Genomic DNA, 27,423 nt, shown 5'->3' on the forward strand with positions numbered 1-27,423 from the left:
AGGTAGGAGGACATTATTTTTCAATAATTTTATTCACAATTATATGAATATATGAGTATAGACTATATCTAGTTTGACGGGCCATATACAATTAGTTTGTTTCACTAAAATCTGTGATGAAATAGCAAAAAAAACAATCAGATTTAGAAAAATCTATCAAGAAACAATTGCCCAAAATGTGGTTAGTGAAAACCAATATCACTTTTTCAAAAGAATTCTCAGCAATAAAAAAGGTACAAAAAAGCAGAGGAATACAGTCAGGACAGAGGTTCCCAAAGTGAAATATAAATAATTAAGAGAATTATAAATTCTCTGGAATAGAACACATGGGCTTTATATCCAGATGGTGGTTTGAAATCTCAGCATTGGCCGCTTATTAGCTGTGTGACCTTGGGCAAGTTGCTTAACCTTCCAAGCTTCAATGTCTTCATTTACAAAAGGGGTGTGATGACGCCTATCTTGCAGTACTGCTGTAAAGATTAGCAGTAATGCTGCCTGGCAAAGAGAAGGCACTCAGTCAATGGTAGTTCATCATCAGTTTTCATGGACAGATAAGAGGCTGTGGGGTCAACAGGTTGTCTACGTTCACTCAGCTGACAAGTGACAGAACAAGGTCCTGTCATCCACAGTGGCTGATTCCCAAGTCAGTACTATTTCCTAAGTGCATCCAATCTGACCCTCAGTCATTTCCTTTCCCAAATGAAAAGGTACAGAACTGTATGTTATTGTATAATAACAAAAACATGTAGCACTACTAGAGTATTTAAAAATAAACTACAAGTAAGGCATTGGTTCAAATGTTATAAAACATTTACTAGTCAATTTTAAATTTCTGACAGTTTAAAGTAAAACATTACAAGAAATTATTAAATTGCCTTAACTTAAAGTTCTTTCTAATCCTAAGACTTTACAAGAAAGACCATTTTTCATATCATATGATAATTTGTAGGAGCTATTAAAGACCATTTGGAAAAATTAGTTTATCCAAAATAAAGTTCAGAGTGACATACACATAGTTTCATATTTTGAAAAACAGTACAGCACACTAAAGAGAAAACTTAATGATGTTTTATACATGTGAAATTAGAAATAATAAATCATTCATTATTAATGTGATTTATCATTTCTTGCTGGACAGAAATTTTTCATGGTTGCTTTGACAGGATTTACATGAAATGCTTGCCAATTCACTTTGCTTTGTCTCAGATAATGTGAATGCTCAAAGGTGTTCCCCTTAGTGTAAAGTCTTTGAAAAGTTCAGTACCTAATTTTATGGCTCTAAGTTGCTGCAAAATTACTTAGATGCAAAGGAGGGAAAATGTTGCATAACCTTTACTTAGCCAAGCTCATCCTTTATGCTTATTTCTAAAACAATTTAATACTGAAGCACTTCCTATCTGATTTATTCCCATCTCTCAGCCCAAGATGCTACTAGGACACATTCCCAAAATGCGATTGGTCATGTACTTATTTGTCCTCATTTTTCCCCTGGCTTCTTTGCAAAAATATGTAAAAATAGCTGCTACTTCTTTGTAATCTATTTGAAACTTCTACTTCCTTTTTATTTTTAATACTACTAAATAGAGTAATTCATATTTCATTTAATGGAGATAAATTCTCTAAGTGTTAAAAAAGTATACAGAAGTGAATGGCACATACTAAGTTATTACAAAAAGGATTTTGCCTTGAGAAGAATTACTGTATATCTTTAAATAAAGTGTCATGAAATAACTGAAAGAAAATATGTCATTTGCTTAGACATCTATTATTGATTAAAAGCTATTGAGATTAATTGATATAGTTTTCAGATAAAAAGTAGATTGTTCAAAGAACAATGAATTCTTCATGACAAATCTTAATGGAATGATAACGATTAAAGTATAAAATATTAAGTATTTTAAAATTCGACATCAAAGAGGTAAAATACTTTGCATTTTCAAATATATGTTACACTGAGCTAAACTCGATTATCATTTAGTCTAACATCAATCATCTTTTTGAATATTTTATACTTGGAGAAATTCAAGAAACTTCACAAATCATTGCTCAAGTTCATATGATTGCTAAGTAGCAACAGATCAAAGCAATCTTTATCATTTGAACATTGTCTAATCTCAGATTTTTTTCTTTTTTAATTTGGTATGTTGAAAACTGTAATCTGCAAGGTAACCACTTTAAAATGCTACTGTTCACACATAGGCAACAGAATCCATCAAATGTTAGAGAAAATCAGTACCTCCTGTCTTCTTAAACAAGAAAAAAATGTAAGAATAGGAACAGGTTGCTCGGAATTGTTAAACTTGAACACACCGTCTTCTATAGCATGTTTGGAAGTGTATGGAATGACTAGACAGAGTGTAAAACAAAGAGGCATTTCATACTTTGATACATGGAGATAAGTCTAAACATTCTAGCACTTGTTTATGTTCTTTATTTTATACTACCCATTAACACAAAAAAGTTTCAATTCTGACAAGACATTTACAAATGTACAAAGAAATGTGATGAGCATTTCAGTGAATAAACCAGTAGATGATTTAATGAGATTTAAGAGTTGCCCCCTATTTGCAAGAATGGCAGTTCAGAAATTTAAAATAGCAGTACTGTATCTGACAGGCAAAAAACAAAGGTGGATTATAAAGGGCTGTAGGAAAACGACCGCTGCTTGGATGCAGATGATGGAAACAAGAATTCAAAACTCAATCTCAAAAACAGTATAAATAGCAGTAAACTGAATTTTCCCCAAACTTCGGAGTATTAAGAAGAACCATTAAATGAGTTTTGTTATGGGTTTTTATTAGGAAATTGGTCTAAATGGAGTGCATCATTCTTCAACTTGTTTACCAAAAGAAAGTTGAAAAAAAAAGGGAGGAATGCATTACTTAATTAACATCCCGTTTACATTTTAATTGTCAAATCTAACCATTTGTTTCACTGAATTCTGCTATTTCAAGTTAATCTTAATGTTTACTAGTAAATCATAACATTTCCAATTAAATAATTATCTTGATATTTTAGTTTTATATCTTATATTATTAAAATGGTTCAAGAAAGATTTTCAAATAAAAAATTCCTAAGTTTTAATTAGATAATAAATGCTAATCCTTCCAGAATTCAAAAAGGTCACACTAACTGAGGGATATTTTAGTCTTTTTTCTTCTCTGTTTTGGATCCTACTTAGTTACTCTCTGCTCTGAAATGTACTATACAAATACATTAGGATTAGATTAGTAACTCAAAAACACAAAAGAAAAATAAAGTACACACAGAAATTAGACAGTAGAGAATTAGTGAAAAGTTAAAACAATGGTATGAAATAAAAAAATTAGAAAAAAAGTTTTACAGTGTAATAGATTTCTAAAAAGCAATTGTGTTTAACCTCATCAAAAGCTGAACTACAGCTAGAACAGTTTTACAGAAGTAATCAATTTTTGAAGCTTTTTCAACTAATGATTCTAAATCCGTATCTTCAGCCTAAACCTCTTTCTGGAGATCTAGACCCATATTTTCACTTGCCTATACGATAGTTCTACCCACAATGACTTAGGCACCTCAAGCTCAAGATTTCAAAAAATAAATTTTCCCATCTACAGGCTAGAAATAAAAGAAGTAGGTTTTATGAAATATTCATGGTTTTACTATTAGTATTATCTCCAAAATTTTGTTGACTGACCATCTCACTAAATGAATAAGTAACTAAATAAATGATTAAGCTGAAAAGCAACATGCATGCTGATCCATATTCAAGTGGAGAGAAAATTCCTTACCTTTAATTCATGGGCTCCACTATGACTTAGGAAGTAAGTTAATAATAAGAGCAGGAGGAGGAGGAAAAGGAAGAGAAGGAAGAGAGGAGGGAAGCAGAAGAAACCATCTGTTTATGTTGGTTTAACATACTACTAATTCTTGTTTTCACAGGAGTAAAAATGAATGAGGCAGATGGGATGGGTACAGGCAGAACCGGACTCAAACATAAATGAAGTCACTGTCTTCTAAACTTTCTCACAGATGCCTTCCCCTGTATTTATTGTACTCTTCTGCCTATCTCTCCTGCCTCAGACAGCCAGTACCTTCATGCCACCCTTTCTGTCACCTCATGTAGGCCTGCTCACTTCAAGGATGGCATATATTTCAAAGTAATTCCCTTATTCTTCCTAATCCTCAACTTCTCATTTCTTCTATTCCTTAATCTTACCTACCAGTCAGTAATAATAATATCTAATCTAATAATTCTATCTAACTAAAACCACCACATATCTGTGCCTCAGTAAACCCCTAAGCCTTTGTTGAGGTCAGGCTAAATTAGTGAGTTTGCTTCCTTTTATTCATTTCTTTTAGAGCAGAAGCTTGTATAATAAGGAAGATGCCTTTGAAATCCAGCTTTTATTCTGTGATAGGTTTCATGACATGTTGTGTACCTGTGACTTCAATGTCCAGAATAGTGGCTCTCTTCCGCCCCATGAACAAACTCCATTTACTATGGTTTTCTCTTTGTCTTTTTTTGGCTATAGTTTTAATACCATGAAAGAGATATAAATGTATAATTTCTAGGAATAAAAAAAGCCAACTTGCAGGAAAAGGGGAATAAATCCAGAACCATACAGTACAATAACCTGTACTGGGTAAAACAGGGACCTACAAGTATGTCTAGCATTGCTAGTTTGCTCATTTAGTGGCATTTTCCCCAATTTAAGACACATCCTGACTTTAACAAAATATTGATAGTAGAAGTGAAAGTAAAAACAACAATAATAACAATAATAATGATGACAGCCGAATTTTTGTATCAGCCATTATTCTAGGAACTTCATATTAACCCTCACAAAAACATTTAACCCTCACAACAAATATAGGTACTATTGTTATCCCCACTTTATAAATGATGAGCCTGAGGTTAAGAGACGTTAATAAAAACTTGCCCAAGGAAACTGATAGAACTGACGTACATAGTGGTATCATGCAACTCTGCCCCTATCACTTTCAAATATCTAACTTGATAAAACTGTCATTTAAAACAGTGTCTGGATAGTAGCTCCCAAAGTAACCTTTACTAACCTCCTACTGAAATATAAATAGAAATGTGAAATAGAAAATCACAACCCTGCTGTGATCAGGGAATTCGAAGCAGAAGTACAAATAGAAATAAAAATGTGAAAAAGTACTCATACTCACAAATAATTGGGAAATGCAAATTAAAATTATATTTTTTCAGTTTTAACCCATTAGACTGAAAAAGTTAAAAAGACTGATAATATCAATCTGGTTAGAATGTTGGAAAATGGGCACTTTGAGTAAGCAGTTTTGAAACGTCTATCAAAATTTTAAGTGTCTATACTTGATTATATCAGCGACTCCACTTCTCGGAGGTTTATCCTTAAGGATTACTTGTATATCTACACAAAAAATATATGCATAAGAATGTTTACCAAAGCACTACTGGTACATTATCTAGTGAGCAATTTTAAACAATTGGAAATCCATCAACAACAGAGAATAAAAACTATGGTTCATCCATATGATGTGATATTATGCAGCCATTTAAAAAATGAGAAAGCACATAAGCAAAAGCAGAGAAAGAACTCTGAGGATTTTTTAAAAGAAAATTTTAAATAAAAACCCGTTATTAGTAAAAGGCATGATATAAGTGTTCATGCCTGTATCGAACCCTCGATGGTACATATTTTCTGGGAAGAGAAGTAAAAGTGGGAGGAAATGGGGAGAGAGGGCTTTTACATATTGCTTTATACTTTTCTTTATGTGTTAATTTTGTACAACAATATATGCATTTGTTATTTAAGTAACAATGAAATGGAAATCATAAGTGCCAACAAAGGGAGAGAAGGAAAAAAGGGAGGTAGAGGGAGAGAGGCAGATAATCAGAGTAGGTAAAAACAACAGCAATAACAAAATACAATCGAGCTAGAGTCTATTGACAAGAGATTTAACTATAAGCTTCAAGAGGAGAGGTATTTAAAAACCATCTCTAGGGTCTGGCATGTAGTAAGCATTTATATTTATGGGGGAAAAGGAAGGGAAGATGGAAAAAGTAAAGTGCAGAGAAAAAGAGAATAAAAAAATTATCATGTAAAGAAAAAAAACCAAAATACTAATGTCTGTGAAAATAAAATCTGAGATTTAAAAAAAAGCCTGAAAAAGGGAAAAAAAGACATCTAAAACCTATCAGTTATTTTCTTGGAAGCTATGACAGTCAAAAACCTGAGCATGATGAGAGCCCGGTACCTCAGGGCCCATCTGGTACTCTGTCCCCCTTGCTTACTGTGCCACTTTCCAGTTCTATAAATGCAGTTGCTCCCCACCTTACGGCTGCCAGAGCGCATCCTGCTCCCTCCCCCTGGCCTAGTTCCATCTCCTTCCTTACCCTCATCTGGCTCACTTCAACTTATTCCTCAGGTCTTAGTTTCATTGACTTTTCACACAATCGAGATTTTTTTGAGTGCCTTCTCTGTATCAGGCAAGGTGGTAGACACAGGAGTTTTAAAGAAGACTTTTCTGAACTACCCGAACTGGGTAATGTTTCCCATGTTTTATACTCATTGCACATGGTACCTCCATGAGTATCACACCTATCACAACTGAAATTAATGTAGAAAGCAACATTCACAAGGATCACTTCCTACCATAAACAAACAGCCAAGTCTTAGTGGTGAGGTAGGCATTCTTCGTAAAAGCAGGAACAAGATAAGGACACCTGATGTTAACATTGGGCTTTTATATTATTCTGGAATTTATATTAAATAGAAAGAGATAAGAAAAAGAAATAAGGGCTATAAAAACCAGAAATGAGACATTATGATTTGGCAGGAAGTTGTCCTAAGGAAATCATCTGAATCATTCACAAGATTTAGTTATAAGAATGCTTCATGCACAGTATTATTCATATTTAGAGAAAATCAGGAACAATCCACATCCCATAATTCCATAACATGAGTTATAATATACTCTATGGTATAATAGAGTATGATATAATAGAGTATAAATGGTAACATGAATTATGATATATTCTATGGTATAATAATATATCATAAAATTCAAGGTTTGGGGGTACATTTAATGACAAAAAAGTATATGATTATAGTTTGATATATATAGGAATATTTTTATATTCAATATTTTTAAACACCAATTTGTGGATTTATAGGTGATTTTTACATTACTATTTAAAATTTTCAGTATCTTCCAAATTCTGTAAAATACACTTGTATTGCTTTAACAATATAGAGCAGTTTAAAACTCTAATCTCACAAAAGGTTTGAAAAGATTAAAGTCATAAGGAGATACCTTCTACAACTGTTAAAGTTAAAGAGACTGCAGATGTAGAGAGGATTTAGAGTAAGTGGAATTTCCATGCATTGCTAATGGGAACATAAAATGGGAATTTAACTGTACAAACGCTTTGGAAAATGCTTTGGCAGCCTCTTATAAGGTTAAAAATACATCTGCCCTGTGACAAAGCAATTCTACTTGTTGGTATTTATCTAAAAGAAAGAAAAAACATTCGATCACGAAAAGACCTGTAAAAAAATGTTCACAGCAACTTTATTTCTAATTTACCCAAAAGAGGAACAACCTAAATATCTATCCAATGGGAAAATGGATAAACATGATATAATATTCATACAATGAACTACCACTCAGAAATAGGAGGGAGAAAGTGCTGATTCACACGACCAAAAAGAATCTCAAAAACTATATATACTAAAGAAGTCAGACACAAAAGAGAACATATTGCATGATAACAGTTATATGAAGTTCTACAACAGGCAAAACTAATCTATGGTGATAGAAATCTGAACAGTCATGTCTGGTTCGTGGTGGAGAGGGGTGTGGGAATTGACAGGGAAAGAGAAAGAGAGAATTTCCTGGGGCTAATGGAAACTTCTGCATCTTGATAGGGGTGCGAAATACATGGGTGTGTGCACTTGTCGAATTCATTCTTTTGTACAATTAAGATCAATGCACTTCACTGAATGTAAATTATACCCTCATAAAAAATAAATAAAGGGTTTGAAAATCACAATGAGGTGGTTAAAGATAAAAATCAATAGACCTTTCATCACTGCTCAAATATCATGAAGTTGGTGCCACCAGTTTGCAAGACTTATCGTTTAAGGGGTGAACTAGCAAAGAAATCTATGTATTACAATATTTTCTAATATTTCTACCATTTGTATTCAATTTGCATATTCTCTTGACTTACATTTAAGCCAATGACATTCCCATACTTCTCATTCTTTATATCTATCTGATCACTTTGCAAAGATGGAAGAAAGCCCTACAAGAAAGGGAGCAAGAAATTGACAGAAAGAAGCCCAATCCTTTATCCACACTCCATGAAAGACTAACACCACACGTAGAGTGGTAATTAAATATATAAGCTCTGACACCTTTATGACCTGAGTTTTGCACACTGGCCCTGACACTTACTAATTCTGTGCCTTTGGGAAAACTTTAGTTTATTTTAAAGCTATCAAAAATTGAAGTTAAATCCAATTCTTTGAGAATACACTATTTACAGGAAAATATAAATTTTCCTTGAGATAGATTTTTACTTTTAACTATATAAAACATATATGCTCACTCATTTCTCAGTGGACATAAATATTATTTTGAAAATAGTGCCTAGAAATCTATTGTTAAATTCTGATTCTGTTCTCCTTAGGTATAAATAGTTTTGCCATTTGATGAGTTCTTAAATTCCAAATTCCATTCTAATATGAGTGAGCTTTTGTTACTGTATTTCATTTGTGTTTAAATTTGAAGTAACATTTTTTATGACCTTTCAGCTGGCAAGTCACTCTTCTTTCTGGCCTCAGATAATGCCTTTTTCCAAAAGGGCACCATTAAGTACAAATAAAGCAGCAAAAAACCCATTTGCCATTATTAAAACTGACAGAAGACCTTGTCAGATTATCTTCCCTATCTCATCTACCAATTTAAAATATCACTACAATTACGAAAAATTTTGCAATTTGTCTTTTGGTTAATATAGAAAAAAATGTATACATTTGCTGGTAAACATTCAAATCAACTCATATTAAAATCTGTTGATATTACTTAGTTGTTACAACTGGTTTTTGGTAGACACATTTTTATGGTAATCCAATATAACAAGAAAATAGGAAAGAATATAGACAACAATATTATATTATAATTATCAAACTTGCTAAGAGACTAGAACTTAATTATACCAACCACTAAAAAGAAATGATAATTAATATCATATGATAGAGGTGCTAATTATCACTACAATGGTAATATATCACTATAAATTACAATATATAAAGTATCAAATTAATATATTGCACACCTTAAATATATACAATGTTATATGTCAAATATATTTCAATAAAAAATAGTTTACAACTTGATTTGAGTATGTCAATTTTGAAATAATTAAATAGAATGTTTTTGGTTTATGTAATTGAAATGACCATATTCACATGTCCATAAATGGGTCATATGTAAGATAAAATATTAAAAGTTCTGAAATAATACCCATGAAAATCCATGGACAAAGTATGTACTTGAGAGAATAAAATAAACATAGTCATTAAAACAGAATGGATCCATTAATGCTAAATCAATTTAAAAACTGTCTAAACTATATTCCAGCTCTCCTATTTTTCAATCACTCCTTTTGGAAGGCAAGAATCTCACCATATGCCTGTGGTCTGTAAGCACATATCGTGAAGGCTGTTCTCAAAGACTTGCAAAATTTACAAAGATATTGTGACTTCCTGACTCACAGAGAGCTGTAAATAGATAAAACTTATTTTAAGGCGTTTCAACTGATCCCAGCAGACTAAATAAATCAGTCCAAATGGACATGAAGGTAATTTGATTACTTTCTCTTCCTGAGTTTTAAAATACAAATCCTTTAGATGATTCAAGGTTTGGATAAAGATTAAGAATAAGAGTTTTCTTACCTAAGCCTTTCTTGGGTGATATACAATAGGGAGTCTGCCTCTCTTCTTCACACCCTTCTTTGGTGTGCCTCTTTCACTCCCACAGCATCAGTTACCAACCCACTGTGGTAACTCAAATCTATCCCCAGTTCTAACTTCTCTTCTGAGAACCGGTCCTGGCTCCTCCAACTAGAGGTTCATGGATAACAATCTCAGTATGTCCAAAAACAAACTCATCTTTGTCCATTCAAACCAGTCCCTTTGAAATCCTTCTCTTTGTCAATGGCTTCACAATGCATGAACAAAATCAAATAAAAAACCTGAGAGTCATTCTAGAATCGTGTCTCTCTCTAATCACAACTGTCAATAAGATGTCATTTCTACTTTCTAATTGTCTGTGGAAATCATTCCCTTTTTCTCACCCCTCACTGTCTCGAATCATGTTTTTCTTCATTTCTCCCGGACACTATTACAACAGATCTCTAACTGGTCTCTATACTTCCAGTCCCACACATTCTAGACTACCTTCCACATTCGGCCAGAGAGATTTCCATAAAATGCAAATGTAACCATGTCATTTCCTTTCTTAAATCCTTGTGATTGTTTACTAAGTGTAAATCCTTCTGATCATTTGCTAAGTATAAATTAAAAGCTCGTTCGAGTTCCTTCCTACCTTCCTAGCTTCATCTCGAACACTCCACAGACAATATGCTGTGTTCCAGCATGCTCTTTTTAATCCCAAGAACGTTGCAGATTTTGTTTTTACCTAAAAAATTACTACTCATCTTTCAAAGAAGTTCAAATATTTCTCTTTTCTGGAAAGACATTCCTGGTATTTCCATTTGGAATCAAGTGCCATTCCCTGTGTATACTGACTCCTATCTAATCCACTTATTATTAATGTGTTTATGTTTACCTTCTTCACCAGCCACTTGAAGCTGCTCAAACACACCTCACAGAAGACATAAAGTTCACTCCTGTTACATCTAAAAAGCTTTTGTACTCTATCTCCATTTCAAGCTTAAACATTAGCTATGCTGTAAATATAGTTTTCCCCCAAATAGTAATACCAAATTGCCATGTAGCAACATGAGGAATGTGCATGCTTTTCAGGATGCTTATTTAGATACAGAGAAGTTGAGTCTCCTCTTCCAGAAGCTTAATTAGTTAGAGATTCTTGTAGTGGACCAGAAGCATATATCCCATGACTAATGTTCTCTAGTGATCTCTACCTTAATATTATGCTGATCTGAAATTTGATATTATGGATGGAGTTCTCAAATTTCCTTCTGGACAAAAATGAAAGAATGAACTTTGGACATAAGAATAAAATACTGACATTATTCCCCATGTTTGTCCCTCCCCGCCAGTAGTGATATTATTCTCCATGTTTAGGGTTTTTTCTCTCCCAATATAGACATTATTCCATTTAATGTTTAATTTTTTCCCCCCACTCTTTCATGGGGAGGGGAGAGAGAGATCCCACTCTCATGGAGTATTCAGTTTTTTTAGGAAGGACACATTACAGACTGGGGTAGAGGTAGTTGCTATAAAGCTCTGACTGTCAATGGATGTAACTTCGCCCCAGGGAATATCTGACAATCTGGGCACATTTTTAATTAAGATTTGCATCTAGTGAGGAAAGGTCAAGGATGCTACCTACAATGCATAGGACAGCTCCTCACAACAAGGAATTATCTAGTCCAGGATGTAAATAGTGCTGAGGTTGAGGAAACCTGTTCTATAGGGAAACTACTCAGAATTGCAATCAGACGTAGAAAAGAAACCCAACCAGGAATGAGAGCTTAGGAGAGGCTATACTCAGAGTGATGGATTAAGCTGAGATCTGAAAGACTGGAAGGAGAAGAAGGTAAGTAGGTGGGGTGGCGATGGAGAGAGGAAAGGAATAGTGTTCCCAATAAAGGAACCTCAGGTATTAGGTCCCTGGGGTGCATGTATTATAAGTGACAAAAGGAGGTAGCTAAGTGCCAAAAGGAAGGGGAGAGAAGTCAGTGTTGATGTTGTGAAGACAGACAATGCCAATCATACTGGTACTTACAGGTATAGTCTAGGATTTTGGTCTCTATCCTACAGCAGTGAAAGGCCATCACAGGGTTTTTGAAGAAAGGGACTAATTTTAAGATGATAGAACTGAATTTAGAAAATACTTCTCTGACTGCAGGGTAGAAAAGACACTGAAGTAGAACTCAAATGAATGGAGATGGAAACCATAAAACTGCGAGAAGAGATGATGGTATCTTGGACCAGGATGGTGGAGGCAGAGATGGAAAAAAGTGAATCCATTTGAGGGTGTAAACGTGACAGGAATGTGTGATGGACTGGTTATGGAGAGTGAGGGAATGAGAAGGGTCAAAGATGATGTTGTGGTTCTAACTTATTCTCTGATGGCTGGTGGTGGCATTCCCTGAGACGAGAGAGAAAAAGATTAGGTTTGGCAGAGGAAGATCCAGAAGTTAGTTGTAAACATGATGATGTACTGAGACACAAACAGAAATATCAATTAGGCAGTTGGGACCATGGGTTCAGAGAACAGAGGAAATGTCTGAGGTTGTTTAGACAGAAGTAACAGGAGAAGGTCTAGGGTTCAATGGAACTCCAGCTGCCTCTATTATTTATATGTGATTCTCATCTGCTGTCTGTTATTGTTACATCTGTCTTATGTAGTCTTGTCTTTTAGCTAATTTCTCATATTTATCTCACTAGTGAGCCACTATGTTGGCCTTCTGCATTGTTGGTTCATTTGTTGTTGTGCCTAACTGCTCATTTACTTTCAGGCAAGCATTTCTGTTTGCTTATTTGTGTCAAAGAAAAAAAAAACCCAAACTTCCTTTCTAGTTTATGCAGCTTTTATTGTCTCTTATTAGTCACTTCATGCTGCTAACATCCAAAGTAGATAATCAAAGTAGGAGGGCTTTCCTCTATATTTGATTGCTTTTAGAATCAGCTTTCGTGTTTGTGCCCTCTCTACACTCACAGACGTTTTAAAATAAATTTTCCTCTTAGCTATTTCATGGTCTCGGGTAAACAGCTCAGGAATTTAATTTCAATAAGTGAATCCTGAACAGTTCAAATAGCTCATTCTCCCTCCACCATGCTCCATTGTCTCTGAAATTCACTGGCCTCAAGGAATACATCATCCTTGGTTGTATTTCTCTCTGACTGAGGAAAATAAAAAAGATTAACTATAATTTCTAAAAAGGTTAGGGTGTATGTGATTATGAAAATCACAAGATTAATCAAGAAAAGTCTCACTTCTGCTTCCCCAGATGTGAAGAATTGTTTTTAGGTTTTACCACCAGCCATAAAAGAGGACATAAAAGATCATTTTCAAGGTTACAAGTCAGTAGTTCCCAACCCAAGTGGTATATTAGAAACATCTATGACAATTTTTTAAATTATACGTGCATGGAGACTCCACTCCAAGAAACTTAACTTATTCATAAGATCTAAGAAGGGTCTGCTCCTTCAAATTTTAAAAGGTTGCACAGGGGATTCTGAAATTGATTGCCTAGGAGATTTAAGTGACACTTACCCATTGAAAGCACATGAAAATTCATTGAAGACAGTAGTCACCCGCCATTAATAAGTATCTAATAATAATGTCTAAATAGGCCAGCCAAGGCCTGGCCATCAGGTGGGTAAGAATTATGGAATCAATTCCAAAGAAGAAAGGGCAAACCCCATATCGCAAGAGCCAGAGGCAAAGTGGTTAACTTGGCATTGCCAGCACAGGCTAGTCTAATCGCTAAATGATTCAGGTGTAGCCGGGCAGAGCAGCAACACCGTAGCTTTAGTGAAGCATTTGTGTATGTTGAGTTAAAGCGGGTAGAGTTGAATTGGAAGAAAAAATTCTAGAGATAAAAGAGGGCTGAAGCTAAAGACAGAAGGTAAGTAAATAGTAAACATGGATGATAATGGCTCCCATAATAATTATGTATTTCATTTTGACTGCCATAGGCCCATAACGGTTATGGCCTTTTTTATTTGCTATAAGCTCCTCTGCTATTATTATTCACCTTGCTATAAGCTCCTCTGCTATTATTATTCCCTATCCTTACAATTTTTCATAGGGAAAATGAGCGCAAATGTTTTAGAAATGAAACTACGAGTGCTACCTCTAATCTATTTTAAATTTGGGTCCCAGAGCTAAAAATTGACTGCATTACCGAAATGTCAAAAATGATCCTATCTGAATATTATACTCTGAAATAGAAAATAACATATACTCTTAAGAGCCTTCAGCAGTATTATGGAACCGCATTAAATTTAAATTTAGTAATATTTTATGGAGAAATGATAAAATAAATGGAGAAGTCATAAGAATGAGTAAACAAATTTTAAAGACATTTTAATTGCTCCAAAATCCTGCACATTTCTAGGACCTGTGATAAGAAATTGTCATGTTGCTGATCTGCATTATAAAGATAATTTGTCTTGCAGACTTTGCAAAACAAAAGGAAGAGAAAAAAGGTCTATGAGAATCCTACTTCTCTTGAACTTAAACTTTTTCTCATGTCTACTCAGCTTTCTTCTTCTTCCAAATGAAACAAATGTCTATCAGGTATATTTCCTAGGCACTGCTGGTGGGCTATTATAGATAATTGAAAGGTGAAATAGAAACCCATGCTTTGCTTCTACAAACATTAACTAGCAAGCAGTCAACTAAGGGAAGTGTTGTTTGAGAGGCCTTGTTTTCTCTCTTACTGGCTATTGTAAAAGAACCCAGCTCAAGGCATAGTCATAGTGTCTTAAAACAGCCTAATTCCCATTTCTCAGGGTTAAGCAGTGTTGGGATCAGTCTCAAGATGACGGCTGAAGGTCCTGTGCTCAGCTAACATTCAATTCATTCCTCTTTTCTGAACTGTGATGCAGGGAGATGAGGGAAAATCTGGAGGAAGTTTAGATTCGATATTGAAGCAAAACCACAGAGGGATTTATCATTTTGAAATATTGCAGACAGGGACACCTAACAAAAAACAGGTTCACCTTTTGCCCCCAGGAAGCCAGGTTATATATTTATAAGTGTGTAGAGGAGCACATGATTTTTATAGATGTGGAAAAGGAAGATAAGACGGAGCCTTGGTTTCAGGAAAGCTCATCTCTAAAAATCTCCAACAGAAAGAAAAAACGTATAATTCCTTGTCATGATTGCCCTTCCTGTCACCTTAGAACCCTGTGATTCTCTCTGGATGAAAAGAGAAAGCCATAGGACAGAAAGTCCTTAAATACAAATACAAGAAAGGTTGCTCTGCAACCCCCTCTAGGATGCTGCCTGACCTCTAGCTGGAGAAACACTGATGCAGGAAATTATGAGGCTTCAAAATGTATAGCAGATACACTGCACTTAGCTGAGCAAGAGCTACCCTCAAAGTAGTGACAGCTAAATTGAATACAAATTAGCAGTGGACCAAGAGCTCGTGGCCAAAAAGAAACTTGCTTTAGTAAAATAAAAATTTTAATAAAATTAAAAATTATGATCCAAAGCAACTAAGTCATGCTTCTCCAGGGCAGCTTCTCTTAGAACCCAGGCAATGGACTTGGGCTCCCATTATCTATATTTGAAATACAAATTGAGGCCTTGCTATCCTGCCTTCTGGCTCAACCATTTTGCCTGGGAAGATTGTTTTGAATTTTTAGGTTCAGGATCTGAAGGGCCTGGTATGTTACAAAGAGAACAGCAGGTCAAGAAACTAGCAAATGCTCCAAATTAGAATTATCTTTGTAGCTGACAGAAGTGATTCCATGGTGGAATTAAAGAATGCCAAGATGACCTTTCAGCCAAAATGTATCCAGGCATCATGACCTGAATCAGAAATTACAGCATTGTGCATTTATTCATTGAGGTGCAGGCTTTCTTGTGTTTAAGAGTTCCTTATGAAAAGACAAATAACCCTAAAATGTATAGGACCAGTGAACAAGGCACTGAGAGCTGAAGAGATGAGGATGGAAACTAGACCAGGCAGAAGCTGTATTTTGAGTGACAGCTAACTTTGTCTGTAAAGGACCAAAAAGTAAATATTTTAGGCTTTCCAGATCATACCATCTCCATGACAACTACTCAGTTCTGCCTTTGTAGTGTGAAATGAGCTAGAGACAACATGTGGATAAGCAAGTGTGGCTGTATTCCAATAAAACTTTATCTATGGACACTTGAAATTTGAATTCCGCATAATTTCCACATGTCATAAAATATTCTTGTTTTGATTTCAGTTTTTTTTTTCAAAACAGGCAGCAGATCAGTTTGCTGATTCCTGCTGTATTATGAAATAAAATTCACAAAATAAATCTCCCTGATTTCGGTTTTAACTGGGAGAGGCCTAATTGAAACTATTTATTAAGCTCCTATGACAGACGCCATGCAACTATAACACACTAAAGTCTTATAAAATATGCTCTTTTTATTGAATTTGGAGGATGCTGTTCATTTAATTATGAGTGAATAGTGGTTTGCATTATGACCTCAGGAGTATTATTAGGAGTCATTTTCTCCATTTGGAACTGAAGATACTAATTACTGTTATTTCTCTCCCTCCTGGGGATTTCTCTAAAATTAATTAATGGTCACACATTTTAATGCTGTAAGTGAACTAAGAAACTTGAAAAGTGAACCTTTTGTAAATCTACTTAAAAACACAAATGGACATAAAGCAAAATGCCACTCGAAAAGTATTTACAGTACCTTAAATGACAACCATTCAATAAATGTAACTACCTATGCTAATATGCTCTATCTTCAACTTCTGCCTTTCTTTCTTTCAAAAGAACTTCAGAGAAACATCTGTGCTTTCCAATTTGATCTGGGCTCTCAGGAATCCTTTTATGTGCCCTTGGACTTCCTTTTCCTTCTCATACAGTGGCTATACAAAACTCTCAACAGTTTTATCAAGTCTTTACCTCACCCTACTCAGGAACACTCAAGAAATGACCTTATTCCAAATCTCAGACAGGAAATCCAAGGTAGAATTTCTTCAACTCTGTTGCCTCAATGCAAAATTACTGATATCTGCCTCATCAGCATCACTGTCTCTCTACTCTCGGGTACAATTCAGATCTACTCCTGTCCAAAGTGAAAATCTCCTTCTGCATTCAGGATTTTATTCCATTGTTGTTCATGAGACCTTGCCTCATCAATTAGTCCATGTTTCCTTGTGTTTTAATCCAAACTTCTCTCCTAACAGTTTATAAGTATGTGTTCCCATCTTTTAAGATAAAATTTCCTCAATCCTAAGTCACCTCTTTGGCTATTTGGTCAGACTCTCTTTCTGCTTACCTTTAGAGCCACGCTTCTTGAAAGAATGCTGTTTATTTACATTATCTACTTTTCTATCCCCTATTTACCTCTGAGCTCGCTACAAGCTGACTTCTGTACCTGTCACTGCTCAGAAATGCTCAGGCAAAAGCTTGCAATAACTTCATAATCATCAACTCCATAGAGTCATTTTCATCTAGATTTATTGCAAATGGTATAAGGGAATAATCTAATACTGTATTTTTTGATAGGACTAGACAATTGTTCTTACACTATTAAATGCAATCCCTACCAAAATCCTAATAGGGTGTTACACTGAAAAGCTTTTCCTAGATGCTAAATATGGAAGAGTAAAAACTAAAATTATCCAAATGAATTTAAAAGTTAAGATTACCAGTTATCAACACTTAAGTCCTCATAAAACCATAATAATTAAAGTAATGTGGCATGGGCACAGCAGTAAAGTATTTAAGGCCTCATTTTTCTTCATTGCTCCTATATTATCTGCTGTTAACAACTCCCTTCTCTTTTGAGTTCCTCCCTCTGTTTCTGTCAAATTCTTCTACTTGGGTTGGTTCATACCTTTCATTCCTCTGTTCCTTTTCCCCCTTTCTTTTCTTCTATCTATTCCAAAGATTCTGTTTCAAATGTCTTCTTTTCTTACTCTACACACTACCCTGGGAAAGCTCAGGATTTCTCATTGTTTTAACTCTCACTATCTACCTAACACTCTACTTCTCTTCTTCCTTCCCAAGTAAGATTCTTAGAGTTTAGGGCATACGTGTATTCTCCACCTCCTCAATCATTACATAAAAGTCCACCGTGAAGGCTCCCAATGACCCACGTGTTGCCAAATCCAGGGCATACTTCTCTCCCTTCATTTTATACTATTACTCCTTAGTATTCCCCACACTTGGCCACACTGCCCTTTTTGGGATTCTGTAATGTGACACTGATCTAGCTTCCCTCTATTCTCTTTGGCTATACCTCGATTATTCAAAAAGGGTTCTTGCATTCTACTTTACTTCAAAATGTTGAAGAGTCAGTCCTAAGCATCTTCTTTTTTTCTTTCTTTCTACATTTCCTATGTGCATGATCTCATTCATTCTGCCAGCTTTAAATTCTGTATCTTAATGCTCATGACTCCTAATTTATAGCTCTAGCCTGAACTCTTGCACTCAATCTCCAGCTCATATATCTAGCTGCCCTCTTGATATCCCCACTTCAATTTCTCACAGGTAGATTAACCATTAGGATTTCCAGATAAAATAAAATCCATATAAAATAATGCATATAAACCACATATAATATTTTAGTATTAGTATGTAATATTTGTCACAAACTTACACTAAAACATTATTCATTGTTTATATAAAACTCAAATTTAATTGGGAATCTTGTTTTTTTATGTGCTAACTTTGGTGACTCTAGTTAAATTTATGTCCAAAATGGAACTCCTGATTTTCTCTGCCCTACTCTTAAAACTATTCTCTTCCATTTTTCTTTTTCTTCACCTCTCACATCAAATTCATCATCAAGTCCTATCGTTCTATCATCAAATGTATCTCAAGTTTAGCCACTACTCTCCATTCCCATGGCCGGCATTCTCTCTTACCTAGACTAATTCAATAGACTTCTTATCATTTCCCCCACTTTTACACTTGTCCCTTACTAATCTATTCTCTACAGAAAAGCTAGAGAAATTAGTTTAATATCTAAATGGGATCATTTATTCCCTGCTTCAAATCCTTCAGTGGTTTCTGATGACTATACTTCATAAAATGAAACTCTACCGTGGCCCATAGACCTCTGAATGACTGCCACTGACTATCTCTCTAAACTCCTCCTTCCACTCTCCTGCTCTATTTGCTGGTTTCCTTCAGTTCCTAGAACACTTCCAGTTTCTTCACACTTTGGCACCTTCACAGATGTGGTTTTCTTTTCCTGGAATACTCTCCTGTACCTATTCTTCCTCCTCCCCCTCCTGAATCTCCTTGAGACCTCAGATTTAATGACGCTGCCTCAGAAAAGTTTTCCTAAAGAACCCATCTAAATAGAGTCCCCCCAACCCCATTAATCTCTCCAACCCTATTATCTTTTCTCATTTTACTTTTCTACTCTTATTCATAGCACTTATTAGTATTGCATGTATTAATTTATTTACTCATCTTTACCCCACAATATTATAAACTCCATTCACAGGATCACAGACCATGCCTGTGTTGTTCACCATCCAAAAACAATGCCTGGGAACTTAGTGCATCCTCAACAGACTGAATGAATGAGTGAATGACTTACAAACCTATTTCTGTGGTGCCAGACCCATATGTCTAACATCGTCAGCCAGCTCAACAATTTAATTTATCTCAATCGCTTATAGAATGAAGTCCAAAATGCTTAGCCAGGTTTTTTGAGGATCCATATTGAAGTTTTTGAATTTTCCTGAATGTATTACATGCTCCCTAACATCTTTGCATCTCTCTCTCTGCCTAGCCTACTCTTCTTACTTCTTGTCAGTGCGACCAGTAAAATTCATTCTCAAGTGTTACTTCTTTGAAGTTTTCCCAGACCTCCCCTTAATCACTCTTATTTTTATGCTACTATCATATTCTGTACCTACACAGTATTAATAGCTAACACTTATTGAACATTTTTCCACAGATCATTAATTGTAATAAGTTTATAAAGATACTGCATATTTCAATCTTCACCATAGCACTATGTGATTAGATTTATTATTGTCTCCATATCACGGAGGAGAAAACCAAGATAAAGAGAGTTTGGTGACTTACCTAAGATTTAAGAGCTCTTATGTGAGAAGCCAGAAAAGGCACCAAGATGGTCAAACTTTAAAGTCTGTGACTTTAATCACTATTCTCCAATGCCTCGCAAGTATTCAACACACTGAAGTTCATGTTTTTATATATCTTCCATTTCCTTACATTCACTTCTCCATTAGATTGTGAGCCTCTTCTGGGCAAGTCAATATTAAAATCACCTTTGTAAACCAGCTAAATATTCATGAATAGTTAATGAAGGCATTAATTTATAATTGTGCAGAGTCTTTTGCTTACATAATATTTGAATAGGCTTTAAAAAATAAAGGTCCGATAAATTCAGAAAAAAATGACTAGTCTCTTACAAAACTTTTCAAATAGGAAGCAATTCAGTATGAGTACATTAATTTTTTTTAAGTTATTTTTAGCATCCTTGATAGGTAACTGCCTTTACCATTAAAAAGAGCATACATAAGCATAAGTGTCTTAAAGGGGAAATGGAGCTTTGGTAACCACTAAGCGTTTTACTTCTAAGGCGTATACAAATATGAGATAATCGCTTTAGCTACTCTTCATTAACTCATAATTAGCTGCTGCCACCAGCTGGAGTACGAGATTATTCAAGTGATATTTTTTAAGAAGCACAGAAAGAGACCCTTCAGCTAAACTATTTTCTGCCACACTCCTGCTCCCCACCATCCGTACTCTTACTGCCACCCTGACACCCACATACATTCACACACATCCTCGTAAGCCATTATATGTGAGTTGCTCCTTGGGTTAAGTCATTAAAAGAAGCCATTAAAATGAAAAATTATATAGTCACACAAATGAGCAAAGCCAAGGAACATATAAAGCCATTAAAATGGTGCCATGTGAGCACTTAATTTATTCAGCTAACTAGCAGACACCTAGCAAGAATAAATAAAGCATAGGACATGTAAGTTTCAATGAGGCATAAAGTAATGAGGAAGAAAGAAGAATGTACACAGGCCTAGAATTTAGATTACTACAATGGGGCCAGGGTTGGCCGGGTCGGCTTTTTAGAATTTAAGATAAATACCTGCATTGTAACCATATGACAGATAGTATAGCACAGTAGTTAACACCTATAATGAGTTACGAAGTCAAACGGACCTGAAGGTGAACCTTAGCTTCCCCAAATAACACTGGATTGTTTTTTTTTGTTGTTGTTGTTAATTCTCTACACTTCAGTTTATTCAAATACAAGCTGAGGATAGTACCAACTTACATGGTGGCTATAAGAACCCTATAACTCCAAAGGTTCACCACATCACGTTACACGATTTCATTTTGATGACAGCACTCACTATCAGCTGATACTTCTCTTTATTTTCTTATTGCCCATCTCCACCACCTCCGCATTGGAATATTAGCTCCTTAAAGGCACAGATCTTGTTTGCCTGTTCATCATTGTATTCTCCGTATGGGTACTAGCTCCAAACACTAAGTAGATGCTGAGCAGTTGATGAATGAAAAGAAGGAATGGAAGAAGGCAGGCAGAGAGGAATGGCATAAGAAGAAAAGGTGAGAGGAAAGGATAAAAAATGATGAGCTAAAATAAAATTTTAATAGTGAAATTGTGGTAGTGAAGGTTATGATTAAATAATTATATTAAAACCATTTCCCCTCATCATACAGAATTCTACGAAATCATTTTTATGGCCTCCATATTTAAAAGCATGGACGACCTAACCCAATTTTGAACGTTTGACTGTTCCCAGTTTGTTTGAACTATCAATAATGCTATGATAAACACATATGAATATATGTAAGTCCTTGTGCACATTATGATTTCTTTAGTACAGACTCCTAGAGTAAAACTACTGTGCATTTTTAAGTCTTTTACACATAATTCCAAACTTTATCTAAAAGTTGCTACCACTTTACACAACCATCAGCAATGGATAAGAGCACCTAAATTCCTAATGTCTTCACCAACACAGAGAGTATTATTATAAAAGTATGTCTTATTATTTTAATTTGCATTTTGTAATTATACATGGATATAGAGAATACATTTTTATGTTTTTAAATTCCTTATGAATTTTGCCTATTTTTCTATTGGGTATTTTTGTACACCTTATTTAAACCTGAGAGGGTTTATTTTTAGATTAACAATATTAATCCTCTACTATCTTATCATATCAAAACATTTTTTCCAATTTGCTTTTTAATTTTATTTTAATTCTTTAAATTTTATATTTAGTTCTAAAGCTCGCCCACAATAATTCAGAAATCTCTGTGACCAGAAAAAGTAGACATTCCTGATTGCTAATAAAAGTAGTCCTAAGAAAAAATAACCTACAAATGAGCTAAATAATTTCCATAATAACAAGAGAAAGAAAAGATTTAAAATTCTAAATTTAAGCTGGGAACTGAACTCTACTCAGAGCTCATAAAATATTTTCTTATTGACAAAATACATTGGGGGATGAATGTTGTATGCTGGGATGGAGGCTGCGATTTTAAAAATCTAATTTCTTCTGGCACTTTTACTAACATATACCACACATATTTATCAGAAGAAAAGTGAAAATAAATAAGAATTGAAAGCACTACATTTTCTTTGAAATATACTTATATTTAAATATTTAGGAAAAAGCACCCGTTGAAATATATTTCAGACTTTTGCAAGTTCAAATACTTGAGAACTAGCTAATAAATTGGGGAATGAGATTGCTCCTAATAAATTCATTATTTCTTGGCCAGATATAGCATTCACTCTCTATAGAAACCCTGAATGTTGATATAATACTTCAAGAAGTAGGCTATCCCTAGGCAAAACGGATAATAGCCATGCTATCACAAAGGCCCTCTCACATCATATATCAGTAGCCTGCTTCCCTCACTACTTCCGTTGAGCCGGAAGCTTCTGGAAAAGGAGTGGCAAATATGAGCTAAGGATGTAATTAGTTTCCCTGCGAACACCTATGACTGCTAGTTAGCCGCTAAACAATCACCTTTCAGAATAAATCCATTAGCTACCTCAGAATCCCTTTAAACACAGTGTTCCAATAAACCGACAGGAGGTGGCAATTACGTTTTAGCATAAATTCCACTCGTCATTAGAATGACAACTAATCCTACTTAAACAGTAGCTGTACTTTAAACAGAAGCCCTTAAAGCTGGAAAGCTTTCAAGAGCCAAATATGTGAGGCCCTAACACTTTGGGGACAGTGGCATTGATGCTTGAGGTAGGAAGACTAAGCCCACTGGGGGCACCAGGCCTGGCTGGCCCAAGGTCTGCCTGTGATCCAGGCCCATGGCTAGGAATAGGACCCCAGATTTAGAAAATATGTAAACATACTTCAGCTTATTGTATCGTGCATGTGTGGCTGAAGGCCACTATTGAGCTCTGCTAGGTGTAGAGCCATGCAGTCCCCTGGAGAGCAGAAGGGGAGCACAAGAAAGGGGAGCAGAAGAAATGTGTGCAATACTGCGCTCACTCCCAATAGAACTGCACTTCTAGAAACAGAGGTGCGTTCCAAAATAAAGTTGGTGCCTGCCGTTTCATTCTCATGTCTGCCTCTTGTGCATTCTTCCAACTGGGCGTCTTACCAACGAACCTTCCCTTCTCGATCAGCTCAGCGCTGACACTTGGCATAGCCAACAGGATCAGCTAGGCCCTGACACCCACACTTCCTTGATACATTCTTTGCTACACCTAATTTTAATGCTGGGGCTAGCCCGCCTATTCAGACCTCTGAATCCTAAAGATCATTTGGAAGTAATTTTAGAAAACATGATTATACTTCTCTATATTGCAAGTGTAGCATTTCAGGTTTCTTCATAGGTATGTTTAAATATAGTTCATGGAAAGAAAAATTATCCAAATAATATTAAGCACTATGTTTCAAAATCAAACATTTCATTATAAAATGATATAATTTTTACTTAGTTTTTGTCTTCTTACTCCCTATAAGGATAAAAGTGTGGAAGTAAAAGCTGTGATACTTTCTCCTTTGGTAACTTGGAATGGTCCAGAAATGTCTTCAATGAACAAGTCTCTACATATACATAAGACATGAAAAATTTATCTTGCATTAACTAGTATGATATGATTCTTCTTTGCAGATGTAATACACCCCTAAAATGCTTACTACATTAATCAGGCCCGATTTTAGACTATATATACTGTTTCTGCCATGAAAAGCAGAAGTACTATTACATACTACAATGTGGATGAGCTTTGAAAACATTAACATTATGCTAAGTAAAAGAAGCCAAACACAAAAACTCACATATTATATGATTCCATTTATATGTAATTCCTAGAATAAGCAAATCTATATTGATAGTGGTTGCCAGGGACTGGGTACAGAGGTAAATGTAATGAGAAAAAAAGAAATGCTATGTCTCCCTTTATTTCACCAAAATAAGCATTAGAACATCACAATTAGCCTAGTAGAATTTCATTTAAAAATCAATCACACTCTATATTAAGATATCTAATTCTCCAAACCAAAAATGAGCAATTATAAAATCCCTGTCAATTAAGTTCTAATTAAAAGGAAAAAAAACTATTACAGAAATGGAAGGGATGGTACGAATCATGTTCGCTTTTAAAAAAGATTATTATTTTTTTCCAAACTACTAAGCTCAAACAAAACATGCTAAAATTTGCTAAGAATAAATCAAGCAAAAGATTATTTTCAGAAGTAGAATAGGCTGCTGTTCCTTCCAGTGTATCTTTTCTCTTTGAAATTTTCATTTGAAAGTAAATTGTACTAACATTTGACATTATTAAGCTGTAAGAAACCATACACTCTGTTCAGAATAGCTGGCAGAAAAATATGTTACTTATCATAATATTTGGTGGAAAATGTAGAAATAATTTAAAACTATTTAATGTTCAGGATCTTTAAAAACTGTTTTAAAATTGCTATTGTTTTAGAAGAACTCACTGGGTTCAACTTCATTCACAGTTTATTGACAGATTTAATCTTTAACCAAGGGCACAGGACAAATGTATGTAATTAGTTACCTAAATGTTGGTGCCGAGTAAAATTTAATTTGCTCTTTGCGGTGTCATACTACAAGCCTCACCCCAAAATATAATAGAATCTAGTTTGTATTGTTCAAAATGATAAAATGTTAAACTAACCTTTGACCAATGATTGTTGGTGCTTAACAACTACAAAGTTGATATTTTAGGCACGAGTAAACTTAATTTAACCAAATGTACTTAAAAAAAAAAAAAAAAGACTTCCCTGGAAGAACAGAGCAACTGAAAGACATGAATTTCTAAATCATCTTATGTCTCTCAATATGATCACCTAATATTTCATTTTAGAACAGAGAACTGTCTGTTACCATTACAGAATATTTGCATGATGTACAAGATCAGCTGCTGCATTTGACACTGCCATCGCTTTTCCCATATTTGATTTGTCAGTGTCATTATTTATGTCAATTCACAGAAAAAAAATCTAATATAAATAAAAGAGGCCTTAAGTTCCCAAATTATCCATTTCTAATGGGCCTTAAATGAAATATAGTTTATATACTAAAAGCATTTAAGATGTCACATACCATGAATTCTGGTGAATTTGGATTAAAGAATATGGTTCACGTGGTGGAAAAAGAGGAAAGAAGGGACAAGTCTCAGATTCTAGCTAAGCCTCCTCCCCTAACCACTGTTCCTGGGCCCTCCCTCAGGATGTCTCCTTGCAGATGGGAGAGTTTATTCTGTCCTGGAATAAGACAAAATATAAATATATAAACATCTCAACCTCGCTGTGTTACATAGGTAACTTACAGTCTCTCAGAGGCTGGGTTTTCTTTTCTATAAAAACAAGAGGTTGCTCCAATCTAGTTCTGAAATTTCATCAATTTCTAAATAAAAACAGGAAATCAGTAAGAAGTTTATTTATATGTTCATTGACTTAATATTAACTTACTTCCTAAAAACATCCCCCTTTATTTATATGACACAATCAGTGAAAACTCACTATTTTCAAAAGATGACCACCTTAAAACTAGATAATGTCTAATTTATCTAATCCAAGTAGTTTATAAGTATAGAAATTTCACTAAATGACATGTAAAGTTATCTATTCTCATGAGAGACTCATATAGTAACATTTCATATGAAGGGCCAGAGAAATTTGCAAGGTTAATAACTTTGGATATGTTAAGTAACATTAACAAAGATTAAGACATTGGTCTAGCAAGAATGATCTTAGTTTTCTTTATACATAATATAGTATTGTACCCATCATATATCACTAACTCCATTTAGCATACAAATCATTGATTAAAATCAAATGCATAAAGAACTACGTGTTATATACAGTGTGTAAATGAATTACATTATGTAGAGAGATTTCAGAGCAATTTTTTAAATAGACCTTTCAATTCTACTTGCTTTACCAGTGACAAGCTTTTAAAAAACCAATTAATTTTACTAACTGTAACACAGGTGAGATATTTTTCAACTCCACTTCCCTGCTACTTTATCATATATACAATTTAACACATATTTAGTTGCAAAAGAAAGACAAATATTGGTTTAATGAAGAGCCATTTGCCTGTTTGCATTTTCTTTCTGACTTAAAGCTTGATTTTAATTTGTGCTATATGCTTCTGTTAATGAAACTGTTTAAAATAACTATTAAAGTCTATAACATTAACATAATGGATATAATCTCCCAGAATCTCAACAGAGGTTTTTGTTTGTTTGTTTTTGTTTTTTAATGTTAACTTGAGATTGTGTAATAAATGCCATTCACAGAGAGTTGTTTTCTTCTTTTTTAAAAATTTCTAATGGGAAAAAATTTATACTTTCAATGAGCTCTATAAATCCAAATCCATTGTACAACTTTGTTAACAGGTAGGGGGTCAGTCAAATTCAGAAAAGGTGGAAACTTTAGGCTTTGTTTTTCTTTCCAATTGCATAAATAAGTTTCTGAAAGCAAAAGAACACAAATTCTGACAAAACACTGGCTACATATAATTAATTGAGTGACCAACTGAAGACAGCTCCCCAGAAAGCTTTACCCTAAACATTTTAGTAGTTTGTCCACCCCCTGACTGAGAAGCCTACAAATGCTTATACTACTCTTCAATTTCTCAGAGCAGAACTAAAGGACAGGCTCTTTTAAAAGCCATATAAGCTTTTAAGATCACTATTATTTGGGATACTAACTTAGGACCAACTATAAGGTCATGAATAAATTCATTCTTCAAAGTGTAATGTGCTCAAAAATAGTTGAGTCTATTTACCATCTTCAAATATGGCTAAGAGAAATAAAAATGGAATATAATAAATATCACAAAGCTTTTGGATATGGAAAAATCAATAAAATATTGGGTACTGGCAGAATATGTTCTTCAAGAGGCCAAAGAGATGATGTAAAAGAGAGTCCTTTAAAGCAATAAAGTACTCAACCTCCAGGCTAAAGAAGGGGAAACATTCTGTAGAAGA

The 27,423-nt window shown here is 34.5% G+C and overlaps 1 protein-coding gene across 1 annotated transcript in view; it reads right to left on the bottom strand.

Annotated features, from left to right (window-relative positions):
- The window catches only part of GPR158 (G protein-coupled receptor 158), a 341,897-nt gene that overhangs the window by 102,227 nt on the left and 212,247 nt on the right, over positions 1-27,423 (bottom strand). The gene's annotated exons all lie outside the window — the stretch shown is intronic.

The sequence above is a fragment of the Pteropus vampyrus genome, unplaced genomic scaffold (assembly GCF_000151845.1).
Source record: "Pteropus vampyrus isolate Shadow unplaced genomic scaffold, Pvam_2.0 Scaffold180, whole genome shotgun sequence".
NCBI classification, from domain to species: Eukaryota; Metazoa; Chordata; class Mammalia; order Chiroptera; family Pteropodidae; genus Pteropus; species Pteropus vampyrus.